The 14,357-nt window shown below is 33.5% G+C and overlaps 1 non-coding gene across 1 annotated transcript; it reads left to right on the forward strand.

The window, feature by feature from the left end:
• Window positions 1-12,843: 12,843 nt before the first annotated feature.
• On the forward strand, window positions 12,844-12,910 carry LOC118972094 (small nucleolar RNA SNORD109A). Its single transcript, XR_005060903.1, has one exon. It is a non-coding gene; the product is annotated as a small nucleolar RNA SNORD109A (small nucleolar RNA).
• The last annotated feature ends 1,447 nt before the right edge of the window (window positions 12,911-14,357 follow it).

Consider the following 14,357-nt stretch of genomic DNA (forward strand, 5'->3'; position numbering starts at 1 on the left):
GAATATGTATTCTACTGCCATTGGATGAAATGTTCTATAAATATCTGTTAAATCCTTCTGGTTTAAAGTGTCATTTAAGGCTGATGGTTCATCATTGAGTTTCTGGTTGGTAGTAGTATATTGAAATCCCCTGCTATTATTGTATTGTTGTATATTACTCCCTTCAGCTATGTTAATATTTGATTTATATATTTAGATGTTCATATGTTAGATGTATAAGTATTTATAATTTTTATGTCCTTTTGATTAATTGGCCCCTTTATCATTATATAATGATTTTGTCCTTTTCTTATAGTCATTGCTGAAAGTCTGTTTATGTATTTCATAAAACTGTTTATGTGTAACAGCTTATGTTAAGCTGATAATAACTTCAGATGCATACCATCAGTCTTCTACCCTTACGCATTATGTATTTTTTTTTTATTTTGGTATCATTAATCTACAATTACATGAGTGACATTATGGTTACTAGATTCCCCCCATCATCACATATTATGTTTTTGTTGTCACAGTTTTCATCTTTTTATACTGTATATACATTAACAAATTACTGTTAGTTATTTTTAATACTTTTGCCTTTTAACTTTTGTTCTAGAGTTATGTCATTTATCCATCACCATTACAACATTAGAGTATTCTGAATTTAACTATATATTTTCATTTACCAATAAGTTTTATACTTCATTATGGTTTCCTCTTACCAAGTAACATCTCTTTTTTTTTTCTTCTTGAAGAACATAACATCTTTTAACATTTCTTGTAAGGCTGGGGTAGTAATGATAAACTGTTTTAGTTTTTGTTTGCTTGGAAAGTTCTCTATCTCCCTTTTAATTCCAAAGAACCACTTTGCTGGGTAGAGTGTTCTCAGTTAGTAGTATTTTTCTTTCAGCGCTTTGAATATGTCATCCTGCTCCCTTCTGGGCTGCATGGTTTCTGTTGAAAAAATCTTGATAGCCTATGTGATTTCCCTTATACATAGCTCTTTGCATTTATTTTGCTGCTTTTAGGATTCTCTCCTAGTCTTTAACTTTTGACAAGTTAAATATACTGTGCCTTGGTATGAGTCACTTTGGGTTCTTTTTTTTTTAGTATTCCCTGGGATTCTTTGATGTGGATGCCTGTTCTTTTTCCCATGTTAGGAACATTTTCAGCCATCATTCCTTTGAATAAGGCCTCTACTTTTTCTCACTCTCCTCTGCTTCTGGGACCCTTATAGTGTATATCTTACCCTGTTTGATAGGGTCCATAAGTCCCATAAGCTGTCTTCACTTTTTCAGTCTTCTGTTTTGTTTTGCTTTGGCTTATCTGGATGGATTCTAATGCCCTGTCTTCAGTTTCACTGATCCTGTCTTCTACTTGATCTACTCTACTTATGAACCCCTCTATTGAATTTTTCAGTTCATTTGTTGTATCCTTTAACTTTGTGTTTTATATTTGGTACTTAAAATTTTTTTCTCTTTGTTGAAATTCTCACTTTGTTCATGCATTGTTCTCATGACCTCAGCATCTTTATCACCATTATTTTGAACTCTTTATCAGCTCTATCCCTTGTCTTCATTCTATTAAGATCTGTTTCTAGATGCTTGTCTTTTTGTTTGTTTGTTTGGAACATATTCTTCTGTTTCTTCATTCTCCTTGCCTCTCTGTGTTTCTGTGCATTAGCTAAAACAGCCACCTCTTCTAATTGTAACAGAATGGTCTTATGTAGGAGATGAAATGGGTTGGTCAGCCTGCCCAAGCTTCTAGTTGTCTCTCAAACTTCTGTGATTATCTAATCCTCCTCCTTTGTTCTTAGTGGCTTCAGTAAGTGTGGTTGTGCCAAGATCCAGTAATGTTCCAAAGAAGAGGATCACAGCTATCTACCCTTCCAGGTAGAAACTGGGAAATAGATGTTTTGGCTGCTCCCTCTTTTGCGAGCCTGGGTGTGTAGCCATGCCACCCAGGGGTTCTCCTGTGCCTGTCAAGAGCTATTTCTTTATTTTCTGTAGTCCCATAAGCCTGTAATGCAAGCTCCCTTGACTGTTAGAGCCAGGAGATCTTGGGGCTGTTCCTCAATGGCCATCACAAAGGCTAGGGCACCACATATGTGTGTAAAATCTTCTTCAGAAATACTGGTAACTTGGTTTTATTATTGGAGTGGGCTGGAGGGAGAAGCTGTGAGACATGTGTGTTGGCTTCCCTGGTCTCTGAGGAAGATTGCAACGCGTCCTTAGATGCCTCCTAAATTCGAAGACTGGCCTTTAGACAGCGGCTTTTAAAGTACACAAATAAATCTCTCTCAGGCAAAGACTGTGGCCAATTTTGCGTTTCCTCTATGCTGATCCCTGGGATGATGGACTTGGTGAATGTTTGCACACTAGTTTTGAGAATTCTTTATTTGCTGTACCCTTGTGAGTCTCATGGACACAGGCTCCATTGGCTTTCAGAGCTCAGGGTTTTGTGAGCCTATCCGTTTTTATAGGAATCTTAAAAGTTGGGTGCTAGATGTGGGATCCAAGCCTTTTGCTCTTGAGGTAGAAGCTATAAGTTGGGGATTCCCTCCATTATACAGTGCTGTGCTGGGTGTGAGGTTTATGGTAAGACTGTGTCTTAGCCTTTCCTGTTGGTTTCCTTGTAGGTATTTTCTTACTTGTCTGGTATGTAGGAGTCTCTTAACTAGTTTCTAGATGTCTTTAAGAGGAAATTGTTCCATGTGTAGTTGTACATTTGGCGTGCCCATGGAGAAAGGTAAGTTCTTGTGGCATCAACTTGGTTTACCCCAAACTCTAAAAATTTTGAATCTTGTTCCTCAGTCAAAATTTTAACTTCGCTCTAACATTGTTTTCCCAAATTTGAAGTGTTCTTTTTAATAATATTTAAATCTGGTTTTCTTATCCTTGATTCAAGTACCGCACTTTAATAACAGTAAAAATACTTTTGCTAAATCTCTTCCTGAGGTGTGGAACCATCATTCTAAGGTTACATTTTAATCCTGTGATTTCATTCTTTCAAGTAAGGAGGCTTAAGTTTAAAATTTAAGTAAGAACATATAATTGTGGAAAATTAGAGAAACTTTCACTCTACATGAATGTATAAATCCTTCACTATTTACTTTTTTTTCTTTAAAGACATTTTATTGTATGGATTTATAATTTTGCTTATGGTCAGTGAATATATTCTGTATCAACTGAATGATCTTAAGGCTGGTTTTTGGCTCATTCTGGCTTATCTTGATGAATGCACCATAGCCACTTAAGAAAAATACATTAATTCTAAAGTTGTTTGCTATAGTGTTTTATAAATGTCTGTTAGGTTGAGATAGTTGAGAGCTTTATTCATATCCTCTACTACTGATAGTCTGTCTTGTTCTATAAATTACTGAAATAGAGTTTAAATCACCAACTGCGATCTGGATTTTCTCTTACTCCTTTCATTTCTCTTGGTTTCATTTCATGTAACTGGAAGCTCTTTTAGTCACATGAGTATTCATGTTTGTTATGTTTTCCTTAAATTAACCATCTTACATTATTAAATGTCTCCTTCTCTGGTAATACACTCTCTTGAAGTTGATATTATCTGAAGTGTATAACCATTCTAGCCTTCTTATTCTTACTGTTTGCATGGTTTAATTTTTCATCTTTTTTCTTTAAAGTTTTGTCATTTGAGATACTGAATAGCCAGGATTTGTTTTAATCTTTAGCAGTTGAGTGTTTATTCAATTTATATTTAATATCATTGTTGAAAAGGAGGATTTAAGTGTATCATTTGTATTTGTTTCTTCATAAGTGTGAACTCCATTCCATATATTTTTTTCTATCCCTTCTTATTGCCTTCTTTTTGATTGTTTGGAAATTTTTTGCAGAATTCTATTTTCTTCTGTCTTTTAAATTCTACCACTTTGAATATTTTTAGTAGTTGTTCTAATGGTTTAAAAGTACATATTAATTTTTTCAATCTTTTAAGAGTAAATATTATATCACTTCATATAAACTTTAGACTCTTACAACCATATATGCCCATTTCCATAGTCCCTGCCTCCTTTTTGCTAGAGCTGTCAAATATGTCTACATGTACTATAAATCCAATAGCCAATTGTATAATTGTTTTAAGTATAATTTATTTTAAATTATTTAAGAGGGAAAATAATATTTCATATTTACTGAATATTAACCAGTTTCAATGTTCTTCATTCTATCCTGAAGATCCATGTTTTCTTATGTTATCATTATCTATCTTCCCAAAGGACTTCTTTAGCACCAGTTCTACTGATGATAATTTTTCTTAGTTTTATTTTATCTAACAGTATCATTTTTTTTAGTCCTCTTTTTTGAGGGACATTATTACTGAATATAGATTATGGTTTGGCTTTTTACCCTAGTACTTTAAAGATACTGTTTCACAATTTTCTGGCCTTCACTGAAAATAACCATTTCCTTATTTGGGTATGAGTATAGAAAACAGAAGTTTTGGCTAGTGAAGTGGAATGTGATAAATACTTCAACAAAGGGTATTTATGAAGAACTCTTAACTAAACAGTTTGTTTTTATTTTCACTCTCTGTTTCTTTTTCACAGTTTTGATAAAATGAGCCCCTTCTGACAGGGCTATTTGTTTTGTTTATATTCTTGTCTTACTTAGAAAGACAAAAATGTAGTCTTTGTATATAGTCAATAGGAAATACAGGCCCATATTTTTAAATGGTTGGTTTTGCTCCAATGGTGTTTATAGTGAAAGAGTAAGTTAGGGATTGAATGGGTGACTGTGTTAAAGAGAAAAAACAAGGCAAAAAGATTGTTGTAAATTGAAGATAAATATATAACTTGTTTAATTAATTGATAACTACCATTATACCAAACAATAAAAATACGGAATATTTTGTGAATTCTGATGTAAACATTTGATCTGAGTTCTCGTAACACAGTATTTATCCAGCTTTTGAAACACCATATTTTTATTGAAGATAAGTGGAACGTAGGGACGTTACAACCTCTAAATTTGGGAAAGATGAAATTAATCTTTCAATTGTATCTGTTTAATTTGAATGACATGGTTTTCACTTTGGCATGACTCCCACCTGTCAACTCTCATGATAATCATACACGAAAGGGGAGCTGTTTTAGTTTTTGCAATATATACTATCACCAAAATATACTGTGCTTCTATGATTTTATAAGAACTTTAGAAGTAGTATTCCAAGAGACATGTGAGATAAATAACTTTCTGTGGTAACAGAAGTGCTCAGTTTTGAGAAAAGACACTTTAAGTGATGCCATCATGTCTTTATCGATTCTGCCCATATTCTATACTTATCTAATTTCTATTTATAGATCTATTGACTTATCTTCCGTAATTTCTATATATCTGATCTACCTATAAGTCATCTGTCTACTTATCTATCAGTCATGCATCTTGTTGTCTATTAGTTTGTCAGTCATTTATCTATTCTGCCATTAGGCATAAGAGGCAGGAGAGCATAGCAGTGGAGACCTGCGGGAGGTACCTCCCATATGAAAGGACAGTGGTGACAGTGGTGTTTGAGGTGATGATGTATAAAGGAGAAAGCAAGAAGGGAGCATGAGGACTGAGGGCCATTAACTCAGGCACCCACCCCAACGGGAACTCTGGCCTTATTACTGTGCTTGCATTCAAAAGTGCAAAATAGAGCTTCTTACATCCTGAGTCATCTTAACATGAGAAAATTTAAACTAAATATGATGACTAGTTTTTTCAGCGTTCCTATACATCCATATTTTAAAATTCAGTTTTAATTACATGGAGTTATCATCTGAATCTTTGTTAAACTGAAAAGACAAACATTTTCTATAAAAGGCCAAATAACCAACAGTTTGTTTTCAAGCCCTATCACCTCTGTGGCAGCTAATCCACTTTGCTGTTGGGTGGAAGCAGCCAAACACAACATGTAATTGAATGAGTGTTACTATGTTCCAGTAAAACTTTATTTACAATAACAGGATGTGGTTTTGAGATTACCAGTCCCTGAACTAGAGCATTGGTTTAACCAGAACCTGAAAAATTGTGTTAACTCAGCCACATGGTGAAAATATTTGAGAATGATTTCCCCATTTTATTTTCATGAAAATTACTTTTGCTCCTTTGCTAATTCTCATTCGTTAGAAGTGACATAAAGGAGTACTGTGCAACAGCATAACCCAAACAAGGTAAACCCTTGCATTGTATAAGGGGTTGGAGTGATATGAACCCCTTTCCAGTATAACCAATAAATTATATTTCAAAATTGAATGTATTTCTCCCACATTCCATCTATAAAGTCCCCAAGGAAATAGTGTCCAGATTATTGTCTGCCATCTTTTCCTCTTTAGCACAGTTTAAATTGAAACATTGTTTCTTAGCTTCCTTGGTAGTATCCACCTTCCCTGTGCAATGACTTCAGTCTATTTTGACTTCATTTGAGCCGTTGTAATTGTTTTAACATCTCAGAATAGGATTCCTGTATTCCAACGCTGTTATTTAACCTGGTTTAAAAAAAATATGAGTCAACAATATATATAGCCAATGGATAAAATCTTTAATCCAATTAAACTGTACTCCAGGTTTGTTCTTGTTTGCCCATTATCTACATTGCAGGGTTTACAGAAGAGGAAAAGAAAATCTAAAACCTGCTAACTTAAAATTAAATTTGGGCTATTTCTTATTTTGCAGTCAATTAAAAAAATATATGTATGCTTACTTGAAACTTACATGACCAATTTAGTGTTAATATTCTATAAAAGACTCACTCAAATTAATTAGAAAAAGACAAGCATCCCAGTATAAAAGTGGGAAAGCACATACATGAACAAGTCATAAAAGAAAAACATTGTGAATGGCCAAGAGCATATACAAATATGCCCACGTTACCAATTTTTATAATTCGATATATATGAAATAATTTAAAATTATTATAACTATATAATGAAACAATTAAATGTGTGTATATATACAAATATACACACAATAAATAAATCAGCAATTACTTTTTTCATCTATCAGATTAGCAGGTTCATTTGTGAACAAAAAGCATGGAGAATTTGCGATTCCTGGAGTATTACAATCTTTCCAGAAGACAGTGGAAATTATTTATCAAATGGAAATCAGCACATTTTGACTGACAATGTTATTTTTAGAAATTTATCTGTAGAATATAATAGGAAGTGTTCAGAGATAAATGTAAACTCAAGGGTACTCACTGTAACATTAGTTATACTTGTAAAATTGTGAATAACCTGTTTATCAAATCATAGTGCTAGAGAAATTAGTGTGATACATTTATACAATTGGATTGTATTCAGTCATATATGGTAATGTATATATGATAATAATAGTGTTCAAATTATTTGATATGAAAGTCTAGGTTTTGCTGAAGTTCATTTATCCACCAGTTGAATACCAGCTATGTTTGTGACATTAATATTCTATTTCATTCGTGTAAAATTGTATACATATGTGCTTATTTGTATATAGTCAATAAACCAGTTTTATAGGAAGAATTTTTAAAATGTTGATAGTTCTGGTCATTATTGTACTGTTTCATTTGTGTGTGTGTGGTCATATATGTAGTTTCAAATATATATTTTAATTATATACAGCATTTACTGAGTTCTCAATATATGTACATATGCTGAGATAAACATTAGTTCATGGATTATCTCAGTGCTCATAATAACCATACAGAGGAGGATATTTATTCTTTTTTTGAAGATAAGGAAATAGGTGCTGTTTGATTTTGTAATCCATCCTATTATTCACAACTTAAAAAAATAAAAACAGAACCCTATGGTGTAACAATTTTTAGAAGTTAGTTAAAATATTTAGTTTGCTAAATACATTGAACAAAACCATGTTTTGGGGAAAAATGTACATTTTGAGGTCATGTTCATTTTCCCTGTGTCTTTAAGGTCAGAGCCATGAGAATTTTCAAGTACAGTTCCTCAAGCTAAAAAATGTAAGTGTTCAGATACTACAGGAACTGGAGAAATGATGAACAGCACATTGGTTTGTGGAGAATCCCATGGCATAAAGCTACAAAGAATGACCTCTAGAAAAATGGGGTACCGGTGCTTAGGAGATGGGACACTGTGTGTTCATCAGGAAATGTTTCATAGGTAGAGCACTGGAGTGCCATGGAGGCACAGATCAAAGTCCAAAGAGAAATGGCAAATAAGAGGAGGGCCACTGAATGGAAGAAATCAACTTTGGAATAGACCTGATGATAGGTAATACCAAGACAAAAATATTGCAGATATTCAGAAGTCCAGTTAGTATCTCTGAGTGATGAAGAACTCCCCACCCGATACAGATTTAAATATCATAATCTCCTGTTAGAATATTAGTTTCAAATTATAATTTATGACAATATGGTCTATATTCTAAACCATCTACCTCCTTTGAATATGTATTACATAATCAGTTCACTCTTCCCTAGTTATTTGTATTCATTCTAATTATTTTCTAAAGAAAATATTTTGTCTTGCAAGTGTAATTAACAAAATGATAAGCAGAGGGAACTGTGACACATTTTGCCTGTCTATGCCACAACAGTGGCTAAAGTATGTTTAGAAATATGACTGGTTTATAATGTGAGTGGTCTACTATGCTCTTTCTAACTTTGCCTTTTTATCTCCTGGTACTTTGAGGCGAAATGGACTACATAAGATACTCGCTATTGGTGCTCCAGAACATTGAAATGCTGAAGGAAGAAGATAAGTACAGAAAGAGAAAACAGTCATCGACAGGTAAGGCTGAATCTGTCAGAGAGGACTGCTGGATACATAGCAGTGAGCTACCTCTAGTTTTGATCTTGGTACAATTTGGGGATGTTTGGAGATGGCAAATATCTTTAAGGGTGAGGAAACTCATGATGATAAGATGTTTGCAATGTTACTAAACTAGTTTGTGAAGGAATGGGTGGATAAATAGGGTAGAAAGTGAGGTTCTTTAATAACAATGTGCAATAAATGTAAGAATGATAGGCTATAAATGAACATTTAGCAATAATCATAATTGTTTCAACCAGGAACCATCAAATGATGATAAAACTTTTTGGCAAAAATTTGAGGAAAATGGGATACTTTTATTGTCTGTGATTATCTCCTCCATAGCATACTTGCCAGTTACAAAGAGAAAATAACTTCCTATGTTAGGGAACCTGGCAGACATCACCTAGTACCCACCAGTAATAGGGCCACATGACATCACTGATTAAAAAGCACTAAGAACACAGCCTTACCTCTTTAGTATCTCAGACAAAAGTACATAAACCTGAATCTACTCATGATGAAACATCAGACCAAAATTAAGTGATATTTTATAAAAATAAAACTGACATTTACTCTTCAAACATACTAATGTCACTTAGAAAATGTTCCAGACTAAATTGGACTAAAATAGATGTGAAAACTGAATACAGCATCGATTCAGGATTTCCATAAAAGACATTAAGAGGAAAAATTGGCAAAATTCTAAGGAAGTCCATCAAATAGGTTATAGTATTATATAAAGCAAATTAATTGCCTAACTTTAATAGTGATTCTGTGGCTATGTAACAGGAAATTCTTGTTTTTAAGAAATAAAATGATAAGATTTAGGGGGTAAGGGTACATCATAGCTGCAATTTCAAAATTGGATAATAATATGTGAATATACATATTTCAAAAAATAAGTAGAGAAAGTGAAAAAAGACAAATGAATGTAGTATAAGATGCTAGCAAATACAGAATTCAGGTGAAAATTATCCAGGAATTATGGATACTCTTGAATCTGCCCTTTAAGTTTGAAAGTAGGTCAAAATGCTAAAACAAAAGAATATGTAAAATGAGCATGTGGCTTCCAGTGTATATACATGCTCAGGAAATAGGAAAATGTAGAGTAAGTGCATGAATAGTGTGATACCAGTGGGCCTTTTCTGTACCTGCCTTTGAACCATTTACATTAGAACAAGTCTTTTTGAAATTATCAATTTTTTCATAGGAAAAATTTCAAGGTTCAACCATGTTGTACCATTTATCATGAGTACTCCATACCTTTTTATGAATGATAATATTCCATCATGTGACTGTATCACAGATTGCTTATCCATCAATCAGTCAGTGGGTACTTGGGTTGATTCCACTTTTTGTCTATTATGAATAATTTTATTATCAGCATTAGTGTAGAGGCTTTTGTGTATACAAAAGTTTAATTCTTTTAGGGTTGAGAATATGGTAACTTTTACATTTTAAGGAACTGTCTGATCAGAAATTTTAAGATTATATTTGCTGCGTTTGAATAAATACAAAAGTCTGTGCAGAGTGAATATTCCACTGAATAGTGGTAGAAACTTTTGTTGTAGAAATAATTAAGTAAATTGAAAAGGCAAGACATGCACAGTTGAAGCCCATTGACTCACTGCTCATTGATTCAATGGCTGGATTTATTTTTTATCATTGCACATTTTTGCTTTTGTGTTCTCAGATAGTAGGATGGTCAGATTGGTAGAACAGATTGCCACAGAAATATACTGATTTTCCTCATAATGTTCACATGGAACTACAATGAAAAACTTTCTCTTATGGGGTTAATACTAATGTAGCCTCCCTTGCTACACCATTGCCATCTTAATTTTCCATGATTAAATCAAGTGGTTCGGTATGTTTTAGGGTCATGAATGCCTGTGTGATGGGTAACTTCAGGGTCTATCCTTTCTCACAGCCAAGCAAGCAGAAGGTACCCTTCTGAGTGAGTGCGCCTGGATCATACAGTCGTACATTGTGAAAAAAACTGAAGAAAATAAGAAGCAAAATTCACTGTTACTGAACAGTACAGTGTTAACATTCTAAGCAAATAAGAGTTGATTTCCACTTTTTCATTTTAATGCTAACCTACAGGTTTGGTAGCTTTGAATGCTACCAGTCTAGCAGGTATTAAGCATTTAATCTCTGAATATCTAATTCTTTGGTTAAATGGTATTCCTTTGAGTGCATGCCTGCTAACAAACATACAGGCTTAGTACATGAGAGTGTGGAATGGGTGCATGAATGCTAGCCCTAATGTTGTGTCCCAGCCTTTTTCTAATGTCCTTTTCCAGTAAAAAAAACAATTTCCATTTATCATATGAAGTTTAGCACCTGTTGTTTTACACTTGCCATTATTCCATTATCTCTTACTTTCAGAATATAAGTCTCACAGCATCCTTGTCATTGGGCCCTTCATTTTACCCAGCACAGCATTTTCAAAGTCTTTATTTGGTGGAATATAACTTTAGAATTTCTCATTTAGAGAGAAGGTTGCTATGCCACTAATTTATATAGCATAGTACAGAGGATCATTGTCTACTTGCAGAGTGAAGAATTAGGAGACGAAATAAGTGAAGAAAGGAAATGATAAAGGAGATAAAGGACCAAGCAACTATGATTTGTGTAGCAAGGAATAGAAGTGATACAGTTGACCCTTAAACAACACGGTTTTGAAATGTGTGGGTCCATTTATACGCAGATTTTTTTCAATAAATACATTGGAAATTTTCTTGGAGATTTGTGACAATTTGAAAACACATTTTCTTTACTCTAATTACTTTATTGTAAGAATATAGTATGTAATACATGTAACATAAAATATGTAATAATCAATTTTATGTTATCTGTCAGGCTTCTGGTTAACAGTAGGCTATTAGTAGCTTAATCTTTGGGGAATCAAAAGTTGTATGTGGATTTTTCAACATAGGTGTTACAGAACTAATGACTGTATTCTCTGTGCTGTACTTCATCCCCTAACTAATTTATGTTATGATTGAGATTTGGCGCCCCTTACCTATCCCGCCCACCCACATCAACCCCTCCCCCATTGTAACCACCAGTCACTTTTCAGTGTCTATGAGTCTACTGCTTTTTTGTTCATTTTATTTGTTTTGTTGTTAGGTTCTACATATCAGTGGAATCATATGGTAGTTGGGGTGAGCATTTAATAATGTACATAAGTGTCAAATCACTATGTTGTATACTTGTAACCAATATAATGTTGTGTATCTACTATACTTCAATTAAGAAATGTCAAAAAAAGTTAAATGTGGATTTTTCACTGTGTGGGAGGAGTCCGTGCCCCTAGCCCAAGGGTCAGCTGTACTATACAACTACTTATTGAACTTTATTTTAAAATGAATTTTGTGTATATTCTGATCTGATTTATATTCCTTGTGATGTTCTGCTGCAGGTCAAAGGCTAGAACAAGGTACCTCGCTTCAAGGAGCAAAGGTGAGAAGCTACTCTGGTGCTTCTCAGATTCTCTGCATGTGTTGTGGCCAGTGATGTTAGAAGTTCTGTGGGCTCATTCTTTCTGATGATCAAGGGAGATTATTTTTATGATATATTTTTCACCCATAGATATGTGCACTTTGTTAAAGGAATCTTCATTATTGCTTCTTTCTGTTATTAAATAAAAATCTCTTTTTGAAGTAACCCTAATCACTTTTTGGAATCATTGATATATCTCCTTTTGATACTATTCTATAGTGTATGAAAATAATCTTGTAATGAAATTTAAATATGCCAAAATACTTAATTATTTTTTATCACTGTCATATTCAGAATATAAATGTTCCTACTCCTATTTATTCTATAATCAAATCCTTCTTTGCTACCTCATTTACAAATGTTACCCCATTATTCCTTGAAATTTTTGACTTTTTCCCAATAGATTTCATTTAATTTTATTAGAACACCCCAAGGTCATGTGCCTTTTGTGCAATTTATATGAGAGTCTATTTACTCAGATATGAAACAAAATATCTACTGTACAATTTTTGTTCTTTATTCAAAAGGCAGTAGATAAGCCTGGCTATAGAAATGCTTATTTGTTGGGAGGGTGCTCGTCTGGATCAATGATGAGCACAACTGTCTGAGGATGCTGAGGGACTCATTCCAGATGTCAATCTGAGGTCCAGATGAGTGGCCCTTTAGCAGGACAAATAAGACTCTCAGAGCCCGGCTCAATTTGGTGACCCCTCAGCGACAACAAAATACTGTTGTGAGCATGCCTCTTCTCCCTTTTGGAGCAAGGCATTAGGATCCTCCCTTATGAGGCAATATACAACTTTAGATATGCTGTGACCTAGACTTGCTTCATTTTGCTCACTTTGAACAGAGTTGTAGATAGATAATTGTGTATTGGAAATATGTTCTTGAGTAATGAGTGAGGAAGCAGAAGGAAGATTGAATTAAGCGACTGATGGGTACTGCAGACTCATTAGTGTTAGGCTGAAAGAAGGGAACACTGCATGCCTACATATTAACTCTTGACAATGGGATCAATTTTAGTGCTTTTTACTGTTGAGTGTGTTCTAAGACTTTATTTTTTCTTGTCTTTCTGTTGTGTTTTTCTGAGTTAGAATGGCTGGAATGAAGTCTTCAGAGAATCAGCAGTGAGTAGCTACATTAAGATCCTTTAAATTCATGTCATGTGCTTCATGTCGTATCCTGAGGACTCCATGTGGAATGGTGAATATAGAATTTTGGAAAATTGTTGATTTGTTTTACAGTTTCATATTGCAATGAAATATCATTTAGTGAAATTAATCTGGGAATTTCCTCAACAAATTATGATTTCATAATGCTGACCCTGTAACTAAGATTGTCATAGATCATTTTGGTCAGATCCATAAGATCATTATGGATCACTATTGCTGCTCTTCTCATCATTGAGATTTAATTCGGTTTCTCAATTTTTTGACATGGAAAATTATGTTAACTTCCACAAGATCTTTATAAGGCCATGAAGGTTTTACATGATAAGGAATAATGAAGCATTTCATTTTTCTGAAACACAAAATTATTCAATTTTCCATGCTATGTTGGCCTCACAAAGGATATTAGGTTGGGTTAATCAAGTGGGGAGATAATGAAATTTCATACATTAAATCATTAATCATTATTTGTTGTTAAAGTTAAAACATCTATTGATAAGAAAAATATCTTATCTGTGTATTCCTTAACTTGACTATATAGAAAGTTTTGTGCTACCTGGACCTGGTGTTTAATACTTTAGGAATAGATAAACTGTGTTGTTCCTTGAAAAAGTTCTTATCACAAATGATTTCAAGTAGTAATTATTTTTGTGTTCTTTTTACACTTATTTATGTATATATTTTATTATATGTATTCATTTCTCCAGAACCTAACAGAGTAATTCAAATGTGCTCAATAACAATGAATAAAATAGCTGTGAACACTAATAGTTGTAACATCAGGGGGGAAAAGAGCCCTACCAGATACTGAGATGGTCTCTACACTCCAATCATTAAAAAACATTTGAGGATGAATATGAGTGACAGGAACACTAGAACATATTTTGGTCTAATGAATAGTATCCTACAAATACCTACTTGTGTAT

Source organism: Manis javanica, chromosome 18 (assembly GCF_040802235.1).
Source record: "Manis javanica isolate MJ-LG chromosome 18, MJ_LKY, whole genome shotgun sequence".
Taxonomy (NCBI): domain Eukaryota; kingdom Metazoa; phylum Chordata; class Mammalia; order Pholidota; family Manidae; genus Manis; species Manis javanica.